We start from the raw sequence: 27,760 nt of genomic DNA, 5'->3' as shown, positions 1-27,760 counted from the left end.
TGGAATGGATTGCCAAATCCTGGAAGCCTACAGGACCCCAAACATTCAAAACCGTAATAGACCAACTCCAAGACATATAATTATGAAGATAGCCAACATACAGAACAAGGAGAGAATATTAAAAGCTACGAGAGAAAGGAGGCAGATTACATTCAGGGGTAAACCAATTAGGTTAACGACTGATTTTTCATCACAGACTTTGAAAGCGAGAAGATCCTGGAACAACGTATTTCAAATGCTGAAAAATAATGGATTCCAACCAAGAATACTGTATCCAGCAAAATTAAGCTTCAGATTTGACAATGAAATTAAAATATTTCATGATAAACAAAAGTTAAAAGAATTCGCAGCCAGAAAACTAGCACTGCAAGGCATCATGAGCAAAACACTACAAGAAGAGGAATTGAAAAATAGTGCCCAAAACTAACAGCAGGAGGTAACTCAGTAAAGGGAAGGAAAAAAAATAACCAAAAAGGAATAACTAGCCATATTAAAATAAATAAATAAACAAGCATGACGGGTAGTACTAACCATATTTCAATAGTAACCTTAAACGTTAGTGGCTTAAATTCACCAATTAAGAGACATAGGCTAATAACCTAGATTAAAAAAACAAATCCAACAATATGCTGCCTTCAGGAGACTCATATGATAGGAAAAGACATACACAGGCTGAAGGTAAAAGGTTGGGAAAAATCGTACCACTCACATGGTCCTCGGAAGCAAGCAGGAGTGGCCATACTCATATCGAATAAAATCAACTTCAAACCTAAGTTAATCAAAAGGGATAAAGAAGGACACTATATACTGTTAAAAGGAACCATCCACCAACAAGACATAACAATTATCAATATACATGCACCAAACAATGGTGCTGCAATGTTCATTAAACAAACTCTCCTCAAGTTCAAGAGTCAAATAGACCACAATACAATAATTATGAGTGACTTCAACACACCGCTCTCTCCATTGGACAAATCCTCCAGACAAAAGCTGAATAAAGAAACTATAGAACTCAATAACACAATCAATAACCTAGACTTAACTGACATTTATAGAATATATCAACCATCATCAAGTGGATACACGTTCTTCTCAGCAGCACATGGATCCTTCTCAAAGATAGACCATATATTATGCCATAAGACAACTATTAGTAAATATAAAGGTGTGGAGATAATACCATGCAACTTATCTGATCATAATGGAATGAAACTGGAAATCAATGATAAAAGAAGGAAGGAAAAATCCTGCATCACCTGGAAAATGAACAATATGTTACTGAATGATCAATGGGTTACAAAAGACATAAAGGAGGAAATCAAAAAATTCTCAGAGATGAATGAAAATACAGACACAACATATCGGAATCTATGGGACGCAATGACAGCAGTTTTAAGAGGGAAATTCATTTCCTGGAGTTCATTCCTTAAAAAAAGGAAAAACCAACAATAAATGAGCTCATACTTCATCTCAAAACCCTAGAAAAGGAACTGCGAAACAACAGCAAATGTAGTAGAAGGCAAGAAATAATTATTATCAGAGCAGAAATCAACGAAATTGAAACCAAAAAAACCATTGAAAAAATTGATAAAACAAAAAGTTGGTTCTTTGAAAAAATGAATAAGATCGACAGACCCTTAGCCATGCTAACGAAGAGGAGAGAGAGCTCAAATTACTAACATACGGGATGAAAAAGGCAATATCACAAAGGACACTACAGAAATACAGAAGATAATTAGAAATTATTTTGAAACTCTATATTCCAATAAAATAGAAGATAGCGAAGATATCGATAAATTTCTTAAGTCATATGATTTGCTCAGATTGAGTTAGGAAGATACACACAATTTAAACAGACCAATAACAAAGGAGGAAATTGAAGAAGCCATCAAAAGACTACCAACCAAGAAAAGCCCTGGACTGGATGGATATACAGCAGAGTTTTACAAAACCTTCAAAGAAGAATTAATACCAATACTTTTCAAGTTATTTCAAGAAATAGAAAAAGAAGGAGCTCTTCCAAATTCATTCTATGAGGCCAACATCACCCTGATCCCGAAACCAGACAAAGACACTTCAAAGAAAGAAAACTACAGACCAATATCTCTAATGAACTTAGATGCAAAAATCCTCAATAAAATCCTGGCAAATCGAATACAAAAGCATATCAAAAAAAATTGTGCACCATGATCAAGTAGGATTCATCCCCGGGATGCAAGGCTGGTTCAATACACGGAAATCAATAAATGTTACTCACTACATCAATAGACTTAACCATAAGAACCACATGATCATCTCGATAGATGCAGAAAAAGCATTCGACAAAGTTCAGCATCCCTTTATGTTCAAAACTCTAGAAAAACTAGGGATAACAGGAACATACCTCAACATTGTAAAAGCTATATATGCTAAGCCTCAGGCTAGCATCATTCTGAATGGAGAAAAACTGAAGGCATTCCCTCTAAAATCTGGAACAAGACAGGGATGCCTTCTCTCACCACTTCTATTCAATTTAGTCCTCGAAATACTAGCCAGAGCAATTAGACAGACAAAAGAAATTAAAGGCATAAAAATAGGAAAAGAAGAACTTAAATTATCACTATATGCGGATGATATGATAATATATCTAACAGACCCAAAAGGGTCTACAAAGAAACTACTAGAGCTAATAAGTGAATTTAGCAAAGTGGCAGGATATAAAATCAACATGCATAAATCAAAGGCATTCCTGTATATCAGTGACAAATCTTCTGAAATGGAAATGAGGACAACCACCCCATTCACAATATCCTCAAAAAAAATAAAATACTTGGGAATCAACTTAACAAAAGAGGTGAAAGATTTATACAATGAAAACTACAGAACCCTAAAGAGAGAAATAGAAGAAGACCTTAGAAGATGGAAAAATATACCCTGTTCATGGATAGGAAGAACTAACATCATCAAAATGGCGATATTACCAAAAGTTCTCTATAGGTTTAATGCAATGCCAATCAAAATCCCAACGGCATTTCTTGTAGAAATAGATAAAGCAATCATGAAATTCATATGGAAAAACAAAAGACCCAGAATAGCAAAAGCAATTCTAAGCAGGAAGTGTGAATCAGGCGGTATAGCGATACCAGATTTCAAACTGTACTACAAAGCAATAGTAACAAAAACAGCATGGTACTGGTACCAAAACAGGCGGGTGGACCAATGGAACAGAATAGAGGACACAGAGACCAATCCACAAACTTACAACTTTCTTATATTTGATAAAGGGGCTAAAAGCATGCAATGGAGGAAGGATAGCATCTTCAACAAATGGTGCTGGGAAAACTGGAAATCCATATGCAACAAAATGAAACTGAATCCCTTTCTCTCGCCATGCACAAAAGTTAACTCAAAATGGATCAAAGAGCTTGATATCAAATCAGAGACTCTGCGCCTGATAGAAGAAAAAGTTGGCCCCGATCTACATATTGTGGCATCGGGCTCCAAATTCCTTAATAGGACACCCATAGCACAAGAGTTAATAACTAGAATCAACAAATGGGACTTACTCAAACTAAAAAGTTTTTTCTCAGCAAGAGAAACAATAAGAGAGGTAAATAGGGAGCCTACATCCTTGGAACAAATTTTTACTCCTCACACTTCAGATAGAGCCCTAATATCCAGAGTATACAAAGAACTCAAAAAATTAAACAATAAGATAACAAATAACCCAATCAACAAATGGGCCAAAGACTTGAACAGACACTTCTCAGAGGAGGACATACAATCAATCCACAAGTACATGAAAAAATGCTCACCATCTCTAGCAGTCAGAGAAATGCAAATCAAAACCACCCTAAGATACCATCTCACTCCAGTAAGATTAGCAGCCATTATGAAGTCAAACAACAACAAGTGCTGGAGAGGATGTGGGGAAAAGGGTACTCTTGTACATTGCTGGTGGGACTGCAAATTGGTGCAGCCAATTTGGAAAGCAGTATGGAGATTCCTGGGAAAGCTGGGAATGGAACCACCAGTTGACCCAGCTATTGCCCTTCTCGGACTATTCCCTGAAGACCTTAAAAGAGCGTACTACAGGGATACTGCCACAACGATGTTCATAGCAGCACAATTTACAATAGCTAGACTGTGGAACCAACCCAGATGCACTTCAATAGATGAATGGATAAAAAAAATGTGGCATTTATACACAATGGAGTATTACGCAGCACTAAAAAATGACAAAATCATGGAATTTGCAGGGAAATGGACGGCATTAGAGCAGATTATGCTAAGTGAAGCTAGCCAATCCCTAAAAAACAAATGCCAAATGTCTTCTTTGATATAATGAGAACAACTAAGAACAGAGCAGGTAGGAAGAGCAGGTGGAAAAGATCAACTTTAAACAGGGACATGAGGTGGGAGGGAAAGGAAGAGAAAAGGGAAATTGCATGGAAATGGAAGGAGACCCTCATTGATATACAAAATTACATATAAGAGAATTTGAGGGGTAAGGGGAAAAAAAAACAAGAGAAAGAATTAAATTACAACAGATGGGGTAGAGAGCGAAGATGGTAGGGGAGGGGAGGGGGGATAGTAGAGGATAGGAAAGGTAGCAGAATACAACAGTTACTAATAGGGCATTATGTAAAAATGTGGATATGTAACCGATGTGATTCTGCAATCTGTATTTGGGGTAAAAATGGGAGTTCATAACCCACTTGAATCGAATGTATGAAAAATGATATGTCAAGAGTTTTGTGATGTTTTGAACAACCAATAAAAAAAAATAAAATAAAATAAAAAATAAAAAAGAAAGAAAGAAAAAAAAAAAACAACAACTAACTGTTGGCCTGGGATTGTTGCTCAGCGGTAGAGCACTTGCCTAGCATGTGTGAGGCCCTAGGTTAGATCCTCAGCATCACATAAAAAAATAAACTAATAAAATAAAAATTTTTTAAAAAAGAAACTTCTTAAGAGTGGACATTCAAATGCCAATAAATATATGTAAAAAAGTGATCAAATATTATTTTTTCTTTCAAAAAATTTTATTCTTTTTAGTTATATACAACACCAGTATACATCTTGACATTATTACAAAAGCATGGAACACAACCCCTTCCAATTCTGTCCCCTGTTCTCCCTCCCTTCCCCTAGCCTCCACTCCACAGATCCTTCTTCAATCCATTTACAGTTTACTTTCTTGTTGTTTATAATTAGTGTCCTGTGGATGTGCCTGATGCTGAGACCCACCATGGCACATCCATGGACACATTTATGGAAAGTTTGGTCGGATTCATTTCACTTTTCTTTTGTTTTCCCCTCCCATCTTCCTCCCCCTCAATTCCCTTTGTCTGCTCTACTGCTCTTTCCTCTATTTTGATGAAATTCCCTCTCCCTTTTTTCCCCTTTCTCTCTCTCTCTCTCTTAAATCTCTCTCCTCCCATTTTGAATCAGCTTCTACATAGCAGAGAAACCATTCAACCTTTGATTTTTGGAGACTGGCTTATTGCACTTGGAATGAGGGACTCCAGTTTGCCAATTAAAATCTTAATGAGATAGCAATAAAAATATTTGAACATAGATAAAATTAAATAGATTGGAAGAATATAGACAATGTGTCTTTATTATTTAATATTAGCAAGGGGCTGGCCTGATGGTGCATGCCTTTAATCCCAGTGGCTCTGGAGGCTGAGATAAGAGGATCATGAGTTCAAAGCCAGCCTCAGCAACTCAGTGAGGCTGTAAGCAACCTAGTGAGACCCTGTCTCAAAATAAAAATGGCTGGGGATGTGGCTCAATCATTGGTGCAATACACACACACACACACACACACACACATATCATTTTATTCATTCAAAATTTATAAGCAAGCTAAACCAATCTGTAAGTAAGGAGAGAGAGTGTCTTCAAGAAGGGAGTTAGTGACTGAGAGAAGACTTCAGGAAATCTTCTAAGATCCTGGAAATATTCTAGTCTCCTGAGGCTCTGGAAATATTCTATTTCTTTATCTTGGTGGTGCACACAGGAATCTTCATTTGGTGGTAATTTACCAAGTTATAGTACACTTTTTGCAGATGCACTGATTAAATTTTTGCTACTGGCCAAAGAAAGAGCAACATAATATTTTGCGCTGTTCTATGGTTTCATAATTCATTTGGTTTTCTTTTGAGTTTTTCCAAGTTAATCTACCTTTTGAGATGCAAGGGTTAAAATTTGGATAATAAAACAGTCACTGGTTCCAGATAAAACACTAGACATGTTCATGAATTATTTAGTTTTATAATTTCAGGTTACTTTGCCTGCTTATGTGTGCCAGAACAAATACCCATCTAGGTTAATGCCAGCTAGATTTCTTTTTTAAATTCTCACTTCAGAGTGCTGAACACTGCAACAGGACTGAATCAGTTAATTTTAGTAAATTCAAGTGGCCCTGCTGACTAGTTCTTTAGTCTTGTTTGGATAAAGATTAAAATACAGGAGAGCAGAGACAGCTGATGGATCCTCTGTAGCTCTGACCCAGGGCCCTTCCACTGTTCTCTGTCCTTCCAACCTGCTGCTGACGACATAGGAGGCAATAATGAATCCTCCCTTTTACAATAGAGATTAACAGGTACTACAGAGTTTATCATTACCTAACTGGAAGTAAACAGAGTGGTATCACCAGAATATGAAGAAGGAATACATTCGAGTCATTCTGGGATAGTTAGATATATTATTTATTATTTTCTGGAATGAGAAGCACTTCTAAACATATCTCTTCAAAATTCATCTTTGACACTGTGAAGGCTGTTATATTTATATGTTCCAAATGACTCGATTTTCATTGTTATAATAAAATAACTAATCCTGGGTCATGTAAAAACAAAAGAGGTTTTGGGCAGCCCACTGATTCAGTTCCTGGTAAGGGATGAATAGTGGATGGCATCATGGCAGGATATCCAGTGAGATGATGAGGGAAGAAGCCAGAGTGGGAAGGGGCCAGTGTTGCTTTCCTTTTTCAGTAACAACCCTCTTTGAGAAATAACTAGGGTCTCATGAGAGCTACATTAATTCCTTCTGAGACCAGTGCTCCCAATGACCCAATTACTTCCCACTGGGATCCATCTCTTATGGGTTCTGTCACCTCCCACATTGCTACATTGGGGACCAAGCTTCCAACACATGTATCTACCTTGGGAAAACCGCATCCAAGCCACAGCAAAACATACATATTGATTCTTTATTTTTTTTTCTTACCCCTAGGAAATACAATTACTTAGGGAAATTTTATTGCTAGAGAAAAACTTAGAAGTGACACCTTGGGCCTCTTAGCTGTGAAGGAGATGGGTGAAGAGGGAGCACAGAGTAGACACACCTGGCATTGAGGGTGGGGTTATCTTTTCACACTTTCAAGGGTCCTCCATTGTCTTGGTCTCAGTCATTCAGAGACACCAAGACAAAGGAAGTCTTTATTTTCCCTTTGGAGAGAACGATACTTATGATTTTTTTTAAACTGTGTTTCTTGCATGATACACTTAGCTTTTCTCTTCACTATGTACCCATCCATTTTAAAGAAAATGCCTAGGTCCAGCAAAGGTAAATAAGGAGGTTCTGTTTTTATCCATGTCCGTACTAGCCACTTCAGATCCTGGCAGGGCTAAAAAGGTAAAGAGGAGACACTGAATTTTCTGAAAAATGGAACCTCCTTCTCCTGTTTAAACTCCTTGGAATCAGTGTGCCTCTTTGACAGCAGCTGACTATACCCTGGTGATAAGTGGTGTGAGGTACATAAGGCATCTCCTAATGGCTCGACCACACAGACAGCTACTCTGTCTGGTGACAATTCTAAAATCCTCTTTCCAAACTGTAAAGTGTCTTTAAAATCTGAAACCGTTCTAACTCCTTGATAGGTCCAACTGACACCTGGGATTAAGGTCAGATACATCACGGGGCCCCTTTGTCTAAAGCTGTGATGACTTTTTGAACTGAAATAATGGACTGAAGGCACTGAGGCAGAACACAGCTCTCTGCAAACCCCCAGTGACATATTTACAGAACCAGGTCTGGCTGGAAACAAGGTGAAGGAAACAGTAACTTTAATTGCAGCCAGCAAAATGCAAAGGCCGGTTGGCTGAAAACCGGCCAAACTCCTACCATTAAAAAATACTGCAGTATTTTGCTGCCAGAAGGGGTGTTGGGACAAATTGCCAGAGGTAACTGTTACATAAGCCAGAACTCGCCCTGCCAATTAGCCAGAAACCATTGCTACATCTCTTCTGTCCAGAGTTACTCTGATAGGTCGTTTGCAAGCTGTTTAGCGGTTTAAGGACTATACCAGAAGAAATCAATACTTCAGTGGGACAAGAGAAATATACCTCCAGGACAAGCAGTTCTGTGGGTTTAGTTCCTCAGGGAGTGGTGATTCCTTCCCACTTGTTGGTGGTTTCAGTAAGAAAGCAAGATAAGCTCAGAGAACTCAGGCAAATGACTTTTTAAAAATTGCTGTAGGTTTCAGTGGAGCAAAGGTAGTAAAGCAAAGAAATGTGCCTTGGCTTGTAAAAAGGACGGGAGGAAAGGAAAAAGCCCATTGAATTACCTCCTTTTCTTCATTAAAAGATGCTTGCACTCTGATTAGCTCTGAGCTCTGCAGCAGTTCCTTTAGGACTTTTCTCCACAAGCAAATTAAAGGAAAGCACAGGGGATGATTGTCGAGGTAATACAGATGAAGCCTTCCCTTCATGCTGCAGCACTGGAAGAGGCGGGCGTGAGGGTGATACCTCCTGGGCTCATCAGGAGGCACTAGCTATGGAGTCCTGCCACCATCTTCAGCTTTCTGATTCCAGCTCTAATATTTCCTTTTTCCAGCATCCTGCCCCTTCCCACCCCACCCACACATACACTGACAATGGCACATTCACAGTCTGTCCATTCACTGGCCACCTATCAAAGCCTCATTTTAATATATAAATTTTGCCTTGGCATCCACCTGCACAAATCCCTCAGGAATATTCTACTGCCTTTGATATTAAGCCTGAGCATGACACAGAAACTCCATCTACTTTACAACCATTATCTTTACCTGTTCCCCCTAAACTCTGTATTTCAGGTAGAGGACAGTTTACAAGGCTCCCAACCTGTGTGGCACATTCTAATGACCAAGGGAGTGTCTGTAAATCCCAATGTCCAACTCAAACCCTATACCAATTATATCCAAATTCCTGGGGATGCAACTCAGCCATCAGTATCATTAAATATTTTCCTATGTTCCCAAGTTTGAGAACCAGTGCTTCATGCCAGCTCTTATGCTTTTTCTCTTGCATTTTCCTAGATGAAAAGTGTGTTGATTTACATTGTTGTCAAAATGTCTCCTGATCTTCTTGTGGGACATAAATATCTGTTCCTTCAACCCATCAGTTAGTGAACTCCCTTAGATTTCCCACAGCAACCGAGGCACACTTGCATCCCAGTTCATAAGGTTTTTATCTTTTCCTCTCTAACTGGCTGAGGAAATCCTTCTAGGCAGGAATTGTTTCCTTTGTCTCTGTCTCCACAGTTCGTATTGAGGGAGGAGAATAGATGCACTCCAAGACTCACTGACTTCATCCTCCAGACTTTCCTTCCAACTTCTGGAAAGCGAAAATCTTTTGTTTAAAAAAAAAAAAAGACTTCACAGGCTTCCTCATTTTAGGACATAATAGAGAAGAAAGACATGTGGAGGTTAAGAGCATCACAATAACTTCAAGACTACCATTGTGCACCTGAGGTTTTGTTACTCACTGCCACTCTTGTTTGGGTGGGGGGCCATCTCCTTCTAACTTGCAGATCAAAATATTTAAGAATGGAATTCTCTAGTACTCAGTCAAGAATGTGAAGTCTCATAAAAACTGTTTGATTTCATGGCCTTTGCCCAAATGGATTTCGTTCTTTTTTTGGGAAGACATGGTCCAAGATACATGAAAGCAGGAAGAAATTTAGATGAGTGTAGATTGGGGGCTTGGTTTCCATTAAGAGGAAACTCAGATCACTTCCAAACCAGAAAAGGTTCCTGGACAAGATGCAAGAAGAACATCGTGAGAAAAGATCCAGTTTTAACAAAAAGAAGACAAACATGGAAGCAATTCCTTGCTGGAAAGACATTTTAAAATTCTGAAGTCTGCAGACCAGGGCCTGCCATTGGAACTGGCAAAGAAAGAAGAAACAACTGACTTTCATTTTGGCTTTTGCCACAGACGCGATTCCTTTGTGATCCCTGCCCAAAGTCTCTGAATGAGATGCCTAGTGTGTATTCCAAAGACTCTGCGTTTTGAGGCTAGCACGAAAGAAGACACCGCACGCTCTTCTCCTGTTCTTTCCAATGGAAAGAGCTTTAGAAATTGAGCTGCTTTGAACAATATGTTGATCACGTCGTTTGTTTTGCAACATAGGCAGCAACCTGATTATCCCTGCTTAGGAAAATCACAGGATACGTAAAGGCAAAGTATAAAGTACAAAAACACAAATAAAGAGCAGTGTGTTTTGGTTTGTTTTTCTTATCCTTTGTCCTTTTTGTAATTGTAAGAGTGCTCATGAGCAAAAAATTCACACTTTTAGCAATATTGAGCTGTTTATGTTAAGGAGTTTCTATTTTCAGGAGTAAATATAGAAAGGCACAGAAACTGTTTCCCAAAGAAACTAATATTTGAATGCAAACATAGCTTTTAATAATATCCTAAGCCTCAAGACAGGTATTCTATCCCATAAAGATATGGGATAGAATACATATTAAGTGTTTTGTACAGCACTGATATGTGGTCAAATTTTTAATCATCAGTTTAATACTTTATCTCCACTTATTCTTTGGACACAGTAAAATTAGCTTAAACTATATAAAACTACTTTTTGTATAAATCAAAAACTGTTGATATCAGCAATTACTTTAACTTACTGTCATAACAAACTGAGTTTGACGTAACACAGACATTAGGTCCCAGAGATAAATGCAATCCTTTTGAAGTTTGTCTTTGCATTTCAATATTTATCAACTTTTAAAATATATGGTTATTGCCATTTTACAGATGAAAAAGCTAAGGGTTATAAAAGCTAAGTGAATTGTCCAAAGACACACAGCTTGTTAGAGGCAGAGATCCAGAAGTCAAAACAGTTGTGATTGAAACACCCAGGCCCTGCTTTATACCTATGGCTTGCTTTGCACTTCATATAGGAGCCAGTCAGGCTATTTCCAAGGGCCTATTTGTAAGAGGTGCTAAAACATAAGAAATAATAGGAAACGAATTAAACCTATCAGAATTCTTCTCAGGATGAGTGCTGTATGTTGGTTGGGAAACATACTTTGTTAGGCTGCATTGCTGGAGGGATTGGTGGTGAAGGGCTACAGTCCACAGAATGTGTATGCCCTCAACTGCCAGCTGTCAATCACTCACTCACTTGCCCAGTGTGACTATACCAGAATAGTGCCTACTTGCCACCCCATGCAGCTCACGTGGTGTGAAGTGAGTGTAGTATCCAGTTGATTGTCCCCCTTTTATTTACACTTTCAGAAGTTCTTCCAAATGAATCCCTCAATTCCCTGGTCTTCCAAAGGCTTTTGAATCAATATCAAATCTTAGGGTATGAAAAATGGCCTCATAAATGCCTTGCCCAGTGTAGATAGTTTGCTATGTTTTGCTTTTTTGTATCCTGCAAACTCCAAATAGTTGGTCTAGTCAAATAGATACTTTATGCAAATTCGTCAATGGAAAAAAAAAGCACATTTTGGTGATAAAATAACTAAAAACATATTGAGGCAAAAGATTCAAAAACATTTAAAATGTCCCTAAAGCCTTTCCCAGCTAGTCTTATTTTTCCACTGTTTTTAAGCCACTAATTCTTCTTCTAAGTTGCGTGAGAGTGTAAGCAACTTTCCAACTCAAAAAACTACAATTGCTTCCCAGAGCACAAACATGCAAACTTTTAGCAGGAAATAGCACGCAAAAGGCAACCTTGTCTCTAAAATCATCCATTAAGGCCAATCCTCAGAACTTTTCATCTTAATTAGCTAGACATGTTCCTGGGGCTTATTGGCAGGGCCATTTCGATTAATTTGACTTAATCACATTTCTTTTTTCTGGGATCTAGTTTTAGTCATAGTAACTTAAGAAGATGACTACAATCTTTAAAAATACTTTATCACATGAAAAATAATACTACAAGCTATAAACATCATTTCCTGTGATCTGTGACTAAAAGTACCCAGTATGCTTGCTATACACAGTAAGCTTCAATTTCAGCATCTCATTTGATTCCTATGATCCTACATTTAACAAACACAGTAACCAAAACACACTGACAACAACCAATCAGAATAGACTTTTGCCTTTAATAACTGGTCTCTGCTTATGTCTTTGTACCACCTAAATGCAATCCTTGATATTTAAGGTTGACAAGATTGAATAAGAAAGGCATAAACACTGCAAGCAAACTTCAGAACTTTCTTTTAAATCTAATAGTTAACTTCAAAACAAAATGGGTTGAATGCTCAGGCATTCGCATATAGCTTTCCCTTCTGTTCAAGTTTAAGATTTGCAAAGAAATTACTGTGTAGAAGAATATGTATAGAACCACGTACATTCTATGGAGTATTTTTTTTTTGCTTGTATTTATTTTCACATTCTGCATTGATTTTAGAGGTTAATTCTCATAATTCTTCTGAAGATATGAGTTAATGGGCCCTCAAAGGAATGGAAAATCATTCAGATTGAACCACAACTAGTTAGGCTATAGTAACTTTTCTTCATAATTAGTCTTTGTTTAGAATGTGATTTTCTATCCTCAGACATTTACGTGACAGCCATTAAGAATACAAATTCCTCTTGAAAACATTTGAAAAAAGATGTGTTTTTCCTACAGTAATTCTTGCCTTCCTTTTGTCATGTCTTTACCTGATAAGTAGCATCAGGTGCCAAAAATTTTTGGCTCCTGAAATCTCAGAACTTCTCTCCAGTATATTTGAGAGAGTCCTGGGTGAGGAGGGCAGAGTACTTCTATCTTTTTCTTTTCCCTAACTCTGGATTGGAATGAGACCAAATTATCTCTGGGGTCAGGATAAACCAATAGCTTCCTCATTTTCGTTCTCACCCTCTTTCACATACCTGGCCCAAATCAGGGAGGATGTGAAGATGCTAAGTACCAGACTGATGGGAACGATTTCCACCAACTCCAAGGAGAAGGCTCTGGTACCCTAGAGTTACAGTGTTGTCACACACTAGATGGTATGCAGGGAAAGGCTTTCAATGTGCCATATTTTATCATTAAAAATTCATAAGGTTACTTTTTAACATTCTACTTTAAAATCTCTGCCTGTTTAAATAAAAAAAAATGTTTTAGATTATTTCCTAAGGAATCAAGTTGACTTACCCTGGAATTGAATTACTAACCATGAAATCAGGTTCCAAGGATATACTCCAACTATTTCTATAAAATCCTGTGTCTTCTGGCATACCAGTTTGAGAACCTCAGATATAGATAAAGGGGAATTGGTAGAGAATAAGACCTACATTTGAACTCTGGTTCTGTCAGTAATATGCAATCTTGGTTATTTCATTTACTATCTATTCTCTGTCCCTCTTTTTTGATGAATGGAAATATTTTAACATATGTCAACTCTAAAATTTTATAAAAATTTTATTTTACAATTTTATACATACTATCTTTAAAACAAATTAAATCACATTAAAACTTCCTCTAAAATTTAATGTTTCTAGGAATAAATGAATGGAATAGTTGTGAAAACCCAAAGATTTCTTAGCAGTACTAAGAGTTTGTTAAAGTCATGGAGTCTGATATAAACACAGAAATTGGTACCAGTGACTGATGATTCTGAGCTTCAAGACTTCTACTATTCTCTACTTTTTGCATTTCAGGTGATCAAGAAAAAATTTTTATTTAGTAAAATTAAATATACTTTTATTTTTTCCTATGGCAAAGACACTTCAAAGTATCTGTCCTTAAAATATGCTGGCAAAAACACAAGGATGGCACTATTTGCAATATCAAAAGACTATAAATAATCCACAAATTCATCACTGAATTACAGGTTGATTAAATAACGTCTTGTCCACATGATAGGGTACTATAGAGCAGCAGTCACGACAGGGAAAGGATGTCCACATAGGTTGACTTCCATAGTATATCAAGTGAAGGAATGATATGGGGGAAATTGTGCATAGTATAGTTCACATAAGAAAGGAATGAAAAGAAACACACACATATGTACATAATCTTTAAATGGAAGGAAAAACCAAAACCTTTATTAGAAATAGTATCTGTGGAGGAAGGAGGAAGTTTGGTGGAGAGAACAAGCATAGACAAACAAACTTCTTTGAATATATTTTTACTTTGCAAATATGACTGAAAATTTTACATAATTTTAGCATAAAAAATTTTCAAAAACAGTGCTAAAAAGCAAATGCAACATTGGTTTAAAAAAGAAACAGAAAAAAAAAAACTTAAGTGTTTACCAAGTGGGTAGCTTAAATTCAAGGGAAAGATTATTTCAAGGAACTTTATAGCACAGTAAATTGATTACATATTCCTGGTGGTATATATAATCAGACGAAAAGGACTACATCAAAACAACAACACAAAAACTTAAGATATTTTCAGTAACCACATTGTGGGAGACAGTGTTGGTATTCTTATTCTCAAATTACTGCACATGGATTGTGGCATAAATCAGATGGGTGATTATGTTGATTCACTAGGAACTCAGATTTTCTCTGTGGAAGAAAAGAGGAATGGATGAAAGATAAAGTCAAGTAAAAGCATTGCAGTCCTGGACTTAAATCAGAAATCTTAGTATACACTCATATGTACATTATCTTTGAAAAGAAGCTCTAGATCTATCCATGGATTGGTCTAGAGGCAAAAGTACTGAAGTGCTTCCATGATGCTTACCTTCTCTGTATTCCACTAACAGAAAACAGAGTGGCTCAGAGAAATGGCTGAATCCAGACCGGAAACAGGAAATGTACAAAACAAGCCAGGGATCTCTTGTTATATCAGGAAGTACTCAAAGACATGAATGTTATACCAACAAATTTCAGGAGCAGTGGCGTGCTGGAGCCAGGACACAGACAGACTCATCAGAGTTCCTTGATGTTATGCTACCCAATGGGTAAAAATTGAGTTTTTTTCTGTTTCTTTTTAAACCAATATTCAGACTATTGTGATTCTGTTGTTAAAATCTTATGGCTTCTTCTTTTTTTTTTTTTTTCTTTTTTGAGAGAGAGAGAAAGGAGAGAGAGGTGGGGAGTCTGTTTGCTAGTAAGAACAGCTAGATAGGACCTAAATTGAGAAGGTGGCCATGAACAAACATTTGATCATCAATAAGGAGACCTATAGTGGAATGAAACTCATCAAGTGTAATTAAGTCTATGTGTTCGCAATGCTCTTCCCTCACACTAAAAAAACAAACCAAACCAAACAAGAGCTGCTCACTTGAAAATTAGTAAAGAAAAAGGTTCACATTTATTTTTCTTTCCTGGAAAAAAATTATATAGGGTAAATAAAGGCCTGATAAGGAAAGATGGTCCTTATAAATATTTGTCAGCTAATAAATGATAAAGAAATGATGGAATATCACCATTGAACAACTCTAAGTATTTAAAGAGTTGGAGCAATAATCAATAATAGCATCTAACATGACAAAGAGAATCAGATATTTACTTACCTAATAAATTGCATTCATGTAATGGTTTTGCTTCCTACACTCCCAAGTCTCTGCCCTATTTCTTGAAATTTAACCTCTGTAGCTATGGCAGTGCGTGATGGGAGAAGGTCCCCACCAATCAGGTATCCTACAATCCAGTGATAACATTAGCTCTCTGGAGTTAGCAAAGACTCTGCAGCAGTGTCCCCTCTTTCAGGCACAGGTAAGTAGTAGGTATCCAAGTCATCCACATTTCTAACTTGGCTACAAATCGGGGTTCCCATGACTTCTTTCTCAAGTTTGGTAGTTTTCTGTGATGACACAAAACTCAAGGAAACATCTTTACTTGTTTGTTATAAAGGATGATAAAGGATACAGATGAATAGCCAGATGAAGAGGTACATAAAGCAAGGACCAAATGTGTCCGGGTACAAGAGTTTCTGTCCCCATCAAGTTGGGGTATGCCACCCTCCCGACACATGAGTTTGTTCGCCAAACCAGAAATTCTTTGTACCTCATCTTTAACAAAATTTTCTTGAAGTCTGTTATCAAAGCGGGCATGTTTGATTATTACCCCAGCTCCACCCTCTTTCCTCTCTCTGGAGGGTGGAGGTTGGGGCTGAAAGTGCTCCTCTTCTAATTGTGGCTTAATTTTGTTTTGGTGACTGTCTCCCATCCTGAGACTCTCCAGGGGTCCACCAAGATGTGCCTCCTGAGAAGGAAAGAGACCAATAACCAAGGAAATTCCAAGGTATTTGTGACCTAAGTGTCAGGACTGGAGTGAAAGACACTAGAACAAAAGATATTTTAGCATTCTGATCCCAGGAAATTACAAGATTCTTAGCAGCTCTGTACCAGGAACGGTATATATCAAAATAGCTCCATGTTTATAGGAATTACTAGGAACCAAGGGTCATACCAATTAAAACCACATAATCAGAAAATTTTAGACTATTGTAAAAGTAGTCTACATGACAAATTTTTCAATATATTCAAAAACTGATTTGAAAACAAGTATAAAGAAAAGAGTGAAACAGTGTGCCTGCGAGACAGATGCTACAGAATAAATAAATTTTTAAAAGCAGCAACTGATTGCAACAAACAATTGTAGCATTAACTAATTGCAATGGATGGACTTTATTTCACCTAATTCAAACAAGTAGGAGAAGAGACTAAACAATTGTGAGACAATGAGGGAAATGGAAATAATGGCTATATATTGAATGTGTTGAGAAATTATTAATTTCCAAAGTAAAAGAATAGAATTGTAGCTATGTATTTAAAATTAATTCATATTTTAGTGATATGTGTTGAAATATTTAAAATGAAATGATATTATATACGGAGTTCACTTCAAAATAAAGAGTGAGCCAGGGTAGAAGTAGGTAGGGGTATATAGCTTTGCTACTCCGAAAGTGATCCACCAGCTAGTAGGAGTCAATCATCTAGAATATAAGAAATGGGGAGTCTCACATCAAGCATAGAAAATGCATTTTAACTTTCAGAGTTGCTTCATATGTTTTTTTGAAGTTTGTGAAGTTCTAGTACAACAAACATAATAGACCATTTTAAGCTGAGTGCCAGATATATTAAGATATTATATTTTCTATATTTGTATGTATCTGAAATGTTCCATTATTAAAAAAAAAAAAACTTTTAGAAAGAAAGCCAAATTAGAAAGAAAGGAAGGTAGTTAGAGCCTGAATATTCCCAAAGTATTTTATTTCCCTCTTTACTGTCTTAATTTCCCTTAGCCTCCTGGGTCTTCTACTTAACCAATAGGACATTCCCTAATTCACCAAGGTATCATCATAGGGCACACTCAAAAACCCTTGAATTCTAAGGTCATTCTTCTGTGTTATCAAGGCCAAAATCCAAGATCTGAAAGTAGATTTTAATGTCTCTGATTCTAGAGCCATCTGCAACTTCCCACATTATAGTCTTTTCCAGGGGAGTTAAACAGTGGGTGATGCCTTCTGCCAGGCATGATTTATGAAGCTTACAAGGGGACAGTGTTTTCCAGCTGTTTCCATGTGATGGCCCAAGTGCACTTGTCACAATGGTCACTGTTCTTTCTTTAGTGATTTTTAAAAATATTTTAGCACCATCATAAAAACAATTAAAGGGAGGGGAAAATTCATCATTTTATTCCATGGTGTCCAAATACAAAAGAAAATGGGGTTCAGAGGATCAGCCAGAGTAGAGAATAAGGAAAAGGAGCATCGTTTATTTATATTTTCCACCGTCTGTTTTAAGCAAGTTTATTTTAATAAACAAATGCATTTTCAAAGAGGTTCAAAACAAAAAACAATGAATTCACTTCATGTATACATTGTCCCAGATGGTTAGTTTTCTCTTTCCCACCAATTTTATAAACAATTGCCAAATAATATATAAATCCAAGGTTTTTAGGGAATTGCCCTGTCCCTGTCCAGAAATTTTATAAGCAAACCCTGCAGTGAGTATTAATCAAATTCCATGCTTTTTTTATGTGTGTGTGTGTGTGTGTGTGTTGTTTTGTTTTGTTTTTTAGAATTCCTAAGGTTTATTGGAGATCAAGCCTCTCTGAACCTGCAACTTTGTTCTTCCCAGAATCAGGCCCCAAACATGTCTGGGACCCTGGCCTTTTCAGGTCTAGGCAAGTTCCTGCACTTGACTGGAGAAGAGACAGCACCTAAGCTCCGTTCCTGATCAATCAGCCTGTAGAAAGCCCACTGCAGCAGGAGGGAGAGCCTATTCCTAGGGGATAGGCTGGTGGAAAGGGAGCTGGTATCCAAGGGAGAACCCTGCCTTGCTGTGTGCAGCTGTCATTCCCACTGCTGGCACTTAGGCAGGGCCTGGCAGCAGGCCCAACTGCCTGCAGCCAGGGCCCAGCTACAGACATCCTCCTTCGGCAGTAGCAGCAGCGGCCTCTCCTCCCCAAGTTGGCTCAGAAGGCCTACTACACCTAGCATCCGGCGCCCTCTCGCCCCCACATCCTGTAAATGTTGGCTCTGAAAATAGCTACAATTAAGATGGTCACTTCGACCACCAACAGTACTGCCTGACCAGCCACAGAGCAGCCTTCAGGGCCAAGGTGGTCACCAGCCACTGCCAGCACCATGACCCCGCCCAGGAGTAGGTTAGCAGAGGAGCATCCCTGTGTCCCCAGTGGAAGTCAAAGGCCGATGACTGTGGTCACCCAGACTCCAGTGAGACAATCTAAACGAGTGCCCAGCCCTGGGACCAGCATGGAGACAGCAGCCAAAGTCTGGAGCAGGAAACCAGCAGCAGCCCCTCAACTTGGACTGCGCAGAACTCACCGCTCCATGGAGAAACCATTCCCAGCACCAGGTGGGACAGGATGGTGCTCCACTTACCCGGGGCTTGGCGGCCATAGCCCTCGAAGTTTGAGAAGTTCTAGTACAACAAAACATAATAGACCATTAATGAGTTTGAGGAGACGGAAGAGAAACTTGGTGTGAAGTTGGTGTGAAGTCAAACTTGGTGTGAAGAACAGAAGCTGGGGACCTGGAACCCTAAGGGCAGCTCTGCAGGAATTCCAGGTTCCAGGGTCCCATGACTAGATCATGGGATAGGTACAGTCCTAAACTTTCCAGAGTCCAGAGGCCAATGGAAACACCTGTGCAGAAGGACTAATTCGACTGGAAAAGGGGGGGAACAAAGCTTGGGTGCGGGGCAGGGCGGGCATGAGCTCAAGTGGGTGCTGAACCAGGGAGACCGAAGGGCGGGACACGCAGGCCTTTGCGGAGGCCTGGACCTGTCCCAGCGCTCAAGGAAGCGCTGTCCTGGCCTGGAAGGATCTGGCCATTCACAGTTCCTAGAGGCAGTAAGCCAGAGGCCTGGGGAAGGCCCACGGTGGTCAGCCCTGCAGCCTCTGGTGGCCTCCGGTGGCCCAGGCGAAGGGGGCCCAGCCTCCATCCTGTATTTGTAACAGCAGCAACATTCTTTTAACCATTTGGAAGAAGTACATTTTACTAGTTAAGCTTCTTGCACATTGAGTTTGTAATTTTAAATCAAATTTAGATTGGTGCGACCACTGTTTCTTTACTTTTTTTTTCTTTTTTCTTTTTTCTTTTTTACTGTCCACTGCTACTCTTTACTTTCTTTTTGAACTCTTAATTATATATATGTGTGTGTGGTGTGTGTGTGTGTGTGTGTATATATATATATATATATATATGTATATATATTTGAGCCTCTTGAATCATCTACCACTCACAGATATTCCTTTTGTTTTCTTTTTTGAATTGTTTCATTTTGGGTAGATTCTGTTTATGAATTCAATACGACTGATATTTTTCTTCTACACTATAATGTAATCTTCCCCTAATCCCATTCAGTATACTTTTTCATCTCAATATTGTAGTCTCTATTTCTAAAACGTTCATTCGTCTTCTTTTTTTAAAATACATGTATCTTCCATGTCTCTATTTAACTTTTGAACTTTTGAACATTTTGGCCCTCTAGGTGTGTTTCTGCCTGCCTGGCTTCCATAAATATTCTTTAGCAATTGTTTTGAGATGTGGTTGATTTGTTGGGTATCATAAGATGCTTTTTTTTTTTTAGGATATGCTGCATACATTAGAGCAGGGCTCCTTCTTAAGCCAGTGGTTTGACATTCCTGAATCAAAATCCTTCTGTGCATATTACCCAGTGCATATGAATCCTGAGATTTTTTCAAATGGCATTTTCCAGTGGCATTGGAATGGGCACTGTTTCTATACTGCACCCTGTTCTTCCAGTTCTTTTGAATGTCTTTCCCTGGCCTCAGATAGTTTCCTCACATGCATGCAAGAGCAGATACTCAATCAAATACTTGCCAGGGACCCTTTGAAGATTTCTGGAGTTCTCTGTCTGAGCAGTTCTGTTCTCTGTGGCACTGCCTTATGAAATTGAAGCACTTTGCTCTCCTGGATGAGAGAACCCTAACTTCCCAACTCCAGGTGTCTGTCAGACTCCATGCTGGTCTCCTATCCCTGTGCCATGACCTGGACAGTCTCTTGAGGAAGTAAGCAAGGGCAGCTGTAGGACCCAACTATATTTTCTTCCCTTTCTAAAGGATCATGGTCCTCTTTTGCTTCATGTCCAATGTCTTATGAATGGCTACTTTATATATTTTATTCTTTTTATTATTCTAGGCAGGAGGATAAATTCACTTTCTGTTACTCCATTTGATTGAAAATAAAATCTCAATAACCTCTATTTAAACTATAATTGAAAGTGTATCACTTTTCTTTGAGCTGTTCCACTTCTATTAGGTTATCTCACCAAGATTTGTCCACAGATGGACCTGGATGCATGTAACAAGATGTTTCTTACAGTAAAAATTATAATGGGGAAAATTAGAAACCACCAAATGTCCAAAATTAAGGGATTTAAATTATTTATAACAATGTTACTTAAAAATATATAAGATATTAATCAGAAAGCAATCTATTAATATATTTGTTAGAAAAAAAGGAAGATCATAAAAATTTTGAGAGGAAAAAGTACCTTATGTAAAGATTAGCACACATAATGTATGACAGTTTTTTCTTAAGGTTACATAACATACTTGTTTTCTGTTGGAAAAGTCTAGGAGGTTATAGCAAAACCTGTTTATTCATTTGCACGATGAAATTTCTTTATTTTTTATCTCACTTATTATACTTTCAGCCCATTTTCATCAATCATATATTTTTTTATACTTATATGTCATGCTACATTTTCTGAAATTTAATTTTGAGACACAGAACTTACAGAAAACTTAGAACAATGGATTCTGCCAAATAGCTTTTACCTTAATGTCTCAGTTAACATTTTGCACCAAAATTAAGTTGCAAACATTATCGTGAAATATTTTCATCATATAGGCACATATAAAAAAGTCTATCAAATGCCTATGAATTTGGTTACAGGGCACTGACTGCCACCTTCATTTAGATCACTTCGGGACAAATCCTTCTACCTATCAAAACATACCTGGCCAGGTATGAAATGATACAAGCTCACCCAACGCTGCTGTTACTCAGAGAAAAACAGCATTATCCTATACTAGTGGATGGGTGAGAACACACTATTCAAATACAAATAAAAGCATAACTAGAGATAATTTCGTCCTTCCTTACTCCTGTGGCAAAAACCTATGCTATCTACCTGATTGTCTCTGTCTGTAGCTTCCTACCTATTTCATTCCTCATGGTGTCAATTCATCTTTAAACAGCATTGAGCCATGGGACCATGGGGTTAAGCACAGAGAAAAGAAATCCAAGAATACCAAAATATTTGATACTTGATTTGGATGACTCTGGGATATTTCCCAATTTGGCAAAAATAAGTATGGGGATATATGATTCGATAGTTGTTATCCCCAAACCCATTTTATAAGATCAATTGAGCAGATAGATTTGCATTATACTATTTTTTCTTTCCTCGCTTGTAGATTTGAATCCTGTTTTGGCTCTGCATCAGGAAAAGCAGTCCTAAAATGCCATCTGCAGTTAATGCCTTGGTTCTGTCACATCCCCTCTACCCCTGTCTTTCTGTTTCAATACAGGTGCAGGGAACAATTCCTTTGTTTGCACATTCTTCTTAGTGTCTAGCCTCAAAGGGAAGATCTTTATGCAATCTTCCCTTATCCTAGAACCAGCAGGAGCTCTTGTGGCCCACATGCAAAGCACAGAGCAGAATCTGGGAGAGTTTACATGAAGACTTCAACCAATGGGAATAGCTGGATAAATATTCCTATCTCCTGGCTTTTGAAGATGCAGTTCTGGGGCATTCTTCACTTTTAAATTGCATTAGCAACTCTTTCCCAGGCTCTGCTTTTGAGAAACCCAAGCTGGAATTCCTTTCCCTCCTTTCATATATTTAATGCCTGGTTTACTAAAGTTAACTAGGTTTAACTTTACTTTCTTTATCGAATGCCCACAAGAACAAGAACTATGCTTATTTTTGTTTTATCCACCACCCCTCTTTTTTTTTTTCCTCCAGCATATGAACTTGAGCAAAGAAATCCTACTGTTCACACAACCAAACCAGCTGAATGCAGTAACACAAACTTGTAATCTCAGCTACTCAGGGCGCTGGGGCAGGAGGATTGCAAGTTCCAGGGCATCCTGGACAACTTGGCGAGATCCCATCTCAAAATAAAAAATAAAAAGGGCTGGGGATATAGCTCAGTGGTGGAATATCCCTGGGTTTAGTCCTCCATATGAGAAGAAGGAAAAAAGTCTCAAAGCAACAAGTTTAAGTGAAATTCACTTAATTCATGATTTAAAAACATAATATGTACTTTTCTCACAATTTCATAAACTTTACTCAGGAATCTTTTATTCACCTTGTTAATTTCATAATAAGTATGCTGTAGGCTCAAAAATTCAATAGCCAGGAGAAATTTGACCAGTTATCAGTATCTAATAAAACCCTTTGAAATTCAAAGCTTCCCTCATATTCAGACCATGTTTCTATATTTTAACATATAAATGGTACAGAGCCATCCTTGGATTGGGAGAAGTTCTCTTACTTTGAGATCACTCGTGTCTTGTTCTATCAGAACACCCACCACCACATGCATTTCACATTTTGTTATTACCCTCTGATTGTCTCTGTTCTCTGCTAAATTGCATGTACTATGCTTGTTGTATCCACCACCCCAGATATACACTTGGTTGGAACCAAGTGTATTATCTGTAGCCAGGATAGCCTAACTCAGTTCCTAGAGCTCAGTGGATCTTGACAGCTGTTCACCAAATCAATAAAAGCGCCTTTTTCTTCCATTGAATCATTTGCTGTGCTCAGAATTAAGGACAACACAAGATAGGAAAGAGGAGGATGCAAGAAGAGAAAAGAAGGGAAGGGATGTTAGAAAAGGAAGGAGAGAAAAAAGAATGGGAGAGGAAAGAAAGGGAGAAAACAGGAATCAAGTGGAGAGGAGTTCCTCATTAAGTAGCTTCACCAGTTGCTATTGAGTATGGGAGACAATAGAAAGAAATAGAAGTAAGGGCATTGCTATCCCAACCAAACAAAATAGTATGTAGAAGATAGCTAGACCATATTTAGAATGCAGTCTTAATACAAACTTAACCAACGCCTTTTTGTTCCTACTTCCTGAACATTTAGCAAGTACAGTTAGTATGTTTACATGAACTTCTCACTTGTATTTATGAATATATATAGAAAGAGACATTACTTGTTCTTTTTCCATTTCACACTTTAAGAATGTAAAAAAGCACATTTTCACTTTGGTTCTGAAGAGATAATTTTGATAAACCAATTGTTGACTGTTAAGCAATTTTCAAATCTACCATGGGAATAACTGTTAGTTAGTACATACCTAGACCATGTTATCTTCCATGTCTAACATGGTTTCTTCCCAACCGTTGATTAAACGCACCACTTCCCCATCCTTCCAATTTCTTTTCACCTAAAGTGTATTTGGCATTCTTATTGCTTCAATTTGGTGTGAGAATTAGAGAAATCCTACAGATTTTACTCTTTTCTCAAGTATCAAAAGACTGGAGATTCAAGTCTGCCTATTTTTAATTGAACTTAGAAGATAACATCTGTGTCACTTTCCTTATAAAATAATGGATACCTTCTCAAGTGGGTCAAATTTCAACAAGTGATTTAAATTTGGCCTCTGAGAATCAAATATTCTTTCTCAGTTTGTTATTTTCCATTCCTTATTGGATGACTTGGAGTATGATTATTACTTTCTTTCCCAATAAAATGTAAGGATTATAGACAGCTTTCCTCATGGATACCAACATTGTATCCCCTTTTCCTTCTTGAATGACTGTTGTAGTATGTGTCTCGGTGGGGGAATGTGAGGTGAAAGTAGTGAAGCACAAGTTAAGGAGAGTTTTCAGAGTCTAGTACCCCATCATGTGTCTGTTCCCCAGCTGTAGATGCTGATGTCTCCCGATGACTTCTGTACGCTGAGAATTCATCTATATATTATACGTTCATGTCACGGTAAGGCTACTAGTGATCTGGATTTGTCAGCTGCTCATGAGTTACTGGTTACCATTCTGAGCTCCAGATAAGCTCTCTTTGGTTTCAGTTTATTATCTATTTTGGAGTCGTCGTCTTCTTTTTAAATCAGATTTCACATTTCCTCTCATAATTCCTGATCTGTTGTTAATCTTATCCAGTATTTGTTTTTTTCTTCAATTTTTAAAATGCATAATAAGCAGGTTATCACTGGCTTCCTGCACAGTGGCCTCTCATCTGCTAAAAGAGTCTCTTTCATTTATTACATGGTAAGCTGTATACATACTTAGGTTTCTAGGAAATAAACTATATATTCATTATGGTACATCATATATCTCCCATAAGACACTAAAGACTATTTGTGATTCATTCATTCATTCCTTAGATATGTCTTGAGCACCTTGTTTGAAAATTGCTAAGATATTCTTCAAATAGCTTAGATGTTAATGTGCATATTGAAATCTGTTGAGAACACAGGGGCAAATGTGAGAACTCTTAGTGGCTAAATAAAAAAGACACATTTATATCTATTGGAATAGAAGTGTATCTGTAAAGAAAATTGTTCAATGGTTCAGTGGGAAAGGTACAAGTTACACAACTCTTTTTGAAATGCAATGGGCCAATTGGAGAAGCGCTCTGTTATGGAAGGATGTTGAGATACCCTGAGAAGGCAATAAGAAGGTCTGTGATGCAGGTTATAGGAGAGAGTGAGAGAAGATGGTGGAGCGCATTGACCATGACAGACATCAGGTTCTTTTTGAATAGAATGGAACTTGGAAATCATTTATAAATGTTGAAGAGGCAGGAAGACAGATGTACCAAACTAACTGTGTTTAGAAACTATAGTGACTTATTCCTCCAAAGCCCAGAATTAGCAACTCTATTTAAGAGAAAGAACTGTTAGTTTTGACTGTAGAATTTTCCTAGAATTTTTGCTAAGAATTCACCAGTCTTTCAAGTTCAATTTCTAAAGAAGAATTCTATTTCACTGCCAAGATGTGTTTGTTTCAGTCTCTCCTTCAAAGCAATGACACTTGAAGACAAAGTCTTAGACCTGAGTCCCATTTTCAATATTTTTCTGTGTGCATTCACAAAACTGAGCTACCAATCTTTTCTCATAATTAAAACATGACAAAGATATACTGGGCCATAAGAGCAATTCTGCCTTCTAAATTATTTGAATTATTTGCATTTTAATAGTACACAAATTTGCAAGAGCCAAAAATTTGTGCTGTTTATAGCAATATATGTATTTAAACAAATATAAATATATATAAAATATATATATAAATCAACAAACACATGAAAAAATGTTCATCATCACTAGCAATTAGAGAAATGCAAATCAAAACCACTCTAAGATTTCATCTCACTCCAGTCAGAATGGCAGCTATTAGGAAGACAAACGATAAGTGTTGGTGAGGATATGGGGAAAAGGTACACTCAACTGCTGGTGGGACTGCAAATTGGTCCAGCCAATATGGAAAGCAGTATGGAGATTCCTTGGAAAATTGGAAATGGAACTGCCATTTGACCCAGCTGTCCCTCTCCTCAAACTATACCCAAAGGATTTAAAAACAGCATACTACAGGGACACAGCCACATCAATGTTTATAGCAGCACAATTCACAATAGCTAAATTGTAGAACCAACCTAGATGCCCTTCAATAGATGAATGGATAAAAAAATGTGGCATATATCCACAATGGAATATTACTCAGCAATAAAAGAAAATAAAATCATGGCCTTTGCAGGTAAGTGGATGGAGTTAGAGAAGATAATGCTAAGTGAAGTTAGCCAATCCCCCCAAAAAAACAAATGCTGAATGTTTTCTTTGATATAAGGAGGCTGATTAATAGTGGGATAGGGAGTGGGAGCATGGGAGGAATAGACAAACTCTAGATAGGGCAGAGGGGTGGGAGGGAAAGGGAGGGATCAGGGGGTAATTAATGATGGTTGAATGTGATGATCATTATTATCCAAAGTACATGTTGAGGACACAAATTGGTGTGAGTATACTATGTATACAACCAGAGTTATGAAAAAATGACCTTTATATATGTAACAAGAATTGTAATGCATTCTGCTGTTATATATAAATAAAAATAAATAATTTTTTTAAAAAAGAACCAAAAATTGGATGTCAAAAGAAAACAATATTATGCCCAAAACTTAAGGCTCTAAACAGATGAAATACAGAGAGTGAGAATCTGGAGTGTACATCATTTGTAAGGATTGAATGTGGCAGAATTATGATTGCAAGCAACTCCAACAAACTGACTTCAACAGAAAATCAAGAGAAAAATAGAAATGTTGGAAGATTTGAGGAGCATCTGGAAGCAAGGACAATTAACTCAGTGTTTTCAGGTGACTTCCTTATGTAGAAAAATTAATTTTTCTCTGTTCTTTTTTTTTCAAGAACCAAATGCTTAAGGAAATTAATCGGTATGATTGCAAAATGAGTTACAGATGAGATGTTAGACTTATGTGCTAAATTAAACACAGCTATGTTCCATCTTTTTTTTTCAGCTCCTATATTTATTGATCGAAGTGGCTTAATTTACATATATTTCCTACAAAAATGCCTTGGAAATAGGAAGTCAACAACATTTGTGATAAAATTAATTAACCACATTCTAAGCCAGTTCCCCAAAGCATCAGCTCTGCCTAAGGACATAGTCTGCGAAAGTTTAAAGTGGCAATGTTCCTCACAAGAGAAAAAGAATATTGGAAAAGAAATTAAAACTCAGGGTAGATGGCCTGGTGTGTGATGGGAAAAGAGGTCAGGTGTAACATAGCATTCCATTTCATTTCTAAAGTGAAAAATGCCTACATATTGGCAGGAAAATCTGGTCTTCTGATTCAGCCAAGGAGGTCAGGTCAAAACTTTATTTTTTAAAAGAAATAGATCATGCAATCGGTTGCTTGAAAGTAATTGAAGCTTGGTACAATGGGCAAACAATTTCCCCTGAAGACTCACTCCTCTCAAATTGAGCAAATGTCAGAACCAGGCATTAAAACCTAAGGTTTGTCTTCTAATTCTCAAAGACTTTATTGTGTGTGTTTCACATGGACTTGTGTACCTGAACTTTCTTGGGCTTGTGTAAATGGTTCAGACCAGGCTGCCTCTGATCACTG

General features: G+C 37.6%; 1 pseudogene; it reads right to left on the bottom strand.

The window, feature by feature from the left end:
* Positions 1-18,453: 18,453 nt before the first annotated feature.
* On the bottom strand, positions 18,454-21,828 carry LOC124102694 (transmembrane protein 276-like; annotated as a pseudogene).
* Between the last annotated feature and the right edge of the window lie 5,932 nt (positions 21,829-27,760).

This window comes from Marmota monax, unplaced genomic scaffold (assembly GCF_021218885.2).
Source record: "Marmota monax isolate L192 unplaced genomic scaffold, Marmota_monax_Labrador192_F-V1.1 WCK01_AAM20220418_F8-fsc00002, whole genome shotgun sequence".
NCBI lineage: Eukaryota > Metazoa > Chordata > Mammalia > Rodentia > Sciuridae > Marmota > Marmota monax.
The sequence above is the reverse complement of the archived record's forward strand: the minus strand, read 5'-3'. Positions and strand labels throughout refer to the sequence as shown.